This window comes from Hordeum vulgare, chromosome 4H (genome assembly GCF_904849725.1).
Source record: "Hordeum vulgare subsp. vulgare chromosome 4H, MorexV3_pseudomolecules_assembly, whole genome shotgun sequence".
In the NCBI taxonomy this organism is placed as follows: Eukaryota; Viridiplantae; Streptophyta; class Magnoliopsida; order Poales; family Poaceae; genus Hordeum; species Hordeum vulgare.
This window is the reverse complement of record NC_058521.1, coordinates 487,907,475-487,909,508: the sequence shown is the minus strand read 5'-3', so window position 1 is coordinate 487,909,508 and position 2,034 is coordinate 487,907,475.

Below are 2,034 nucleotides of genomic sequence, written 5' to 3'. Positions count from 1 at the left end.
TCAGCTTTGTTTAAGAATTTATCCACATGTTTAAGCAACAGAGCTTCATTCTGGACAGACAGATTCATAATACCCAAACCACCCTTCAATTTTGGCCTGCACACTAAGTCCCAGGCTGCAAAGGAAGGGGCATGGTCTTGGCCATTCTTCCTCCAGAGACATTGTCTTTGTATCCTTTCCAACTGCTTAAGAATCCCTGGTGGTATATCCAAACTGTAGAGGAAAAAGATGGGAACAGAGGACAATGCTGAATTGAGATACTGCAAGCATCACCGCTGTGCCAGGAAGGAGGAGCTAGCAGTGAGTCTCCTTTCCATACTGTCTACCAAGGGCATTAGATCAATAATCCCTGGTCTGGTTGTCGCAATAGGCAAACCAAGATAGGTGAAAGGTAGTGATCCAACCTTGCAACAAATAGAGGCAGCAAGTCTCTGAAGTTCTCCCTGATCAATGTTGATAGGTAACAGAGCAGACTTGTGATAGTTTACTTGGAGAACTGTGGATTGGGAGAAAAGCAGAAGCATCTTTTTGAATCCTAGTAGCTCAGACTCCACAGTAGGCAAAATGATAAGAGTGTCATCTGCATATTGGACAATTGGAAAGTCTTTGTCATGGCAGGGTATTGGCAGCTGGATGAGGCCATCCTACAACAATTGATTTACCAAGGTTTGGAGAAAATCAGCAACAATGGCAAAAAGGAGAGGGGACATGGGATCCCCCTGCCTGACCCCCTTCTTGCACATATTTTTTTACTAGGAACTCCATTGAGAAGAACAGAAGAAGAGCCAGAACTAAGCAACTGCTGCACCCATAATATCCACTTATCATTAAAACCTTTGTGCCTAAGAATCTGAAAAATGAACTCATGTTCCATAGAGTCAAAGGCCTTCTCAAAATCCAGTTTGAGGATGACAATGAGTTTTTTGAGTGGTGGCATTGGTGTAGGTGTTCCAGTGTCCATCCAACACAATCTTGTATGGTTCTGGACTTGATGAAACCATACTGATTTTTATGGATGCATTTCATGATTTGTAACTGCAGTCTATTGGCAATCATTTTGGATAGGAATTTAAGTCCCATACTAGTGAGGGAGATAGGTCTGAAGTCACCAACTTGCTCAGGAGAACTCTTTTTGGGCACCAAAGTAATGTAGGATGACTTCATATTTTCCAGTTTTGCAATCCCTGCATGAAAGTCAGCTACAAGCTGGTAAAATTCAGAACAAATAATATGCAAGCATTTCTTGAAGAAAAGTCCATTGAAACCATCTGGACCAGGAGCCTTATCAATGGGCATTTCTTTGACAGTCCTATCCATTTCTTCCTTGGTAAAAGGTAATGTCAGAACATCAAGCCCTTCCACTCTATGAATGAGAGACTGAAGATTGAAAGCCAAATTAATACCTTGAGAGGATCCCATCCTTTTCTTGAAGGAGGTCCAAAAACATCCAGCAATCTGCTCATGATCAGTTATAACAGACCCATCTGTCAATTTAAGAGATGAAATGGAGTTTCTTCTGTATCTTTCAGTAGCCATGGCATGGAAGAACTTAGTATTCTCCTCTCCAACCTTGATGAATCTGATGGTAGCTCTCCTTTTCCAGTAGAGGAACTGCAAATGCAGTAGGTGATCTAGGTGTACTTTTACAATCGCTCTAAAATTGGCTTCAGGTCTGAACAGGGGTCTGAGCTCCTCCAGATCATCCAAACATAGCACCACTTTATTGCACTTATCAATGAGTGCTTTGAGCTGTGAAAGACTAGTCTGACATCTCTTCAGAACCTGCCTTAGGTGCTTAAACTTATCCATGATGATGGCAGTGATGTGACCTTTCCTCGAAGGGATCTTCCAAGAATTCTGTACACAGTCCATAAACCCATCCATCACCACCCAATAATTTTCAAACCGAAAGAGGTTACATTTGGGGATGGAAGTGTTGACTGTCACCACACAGGGAACATGATCAGATGCAGATTTGGCTAAAGGCAGAACCTGTGTCAAGGGGTAAGATGATATCCAATTGGCAGAAGTGAA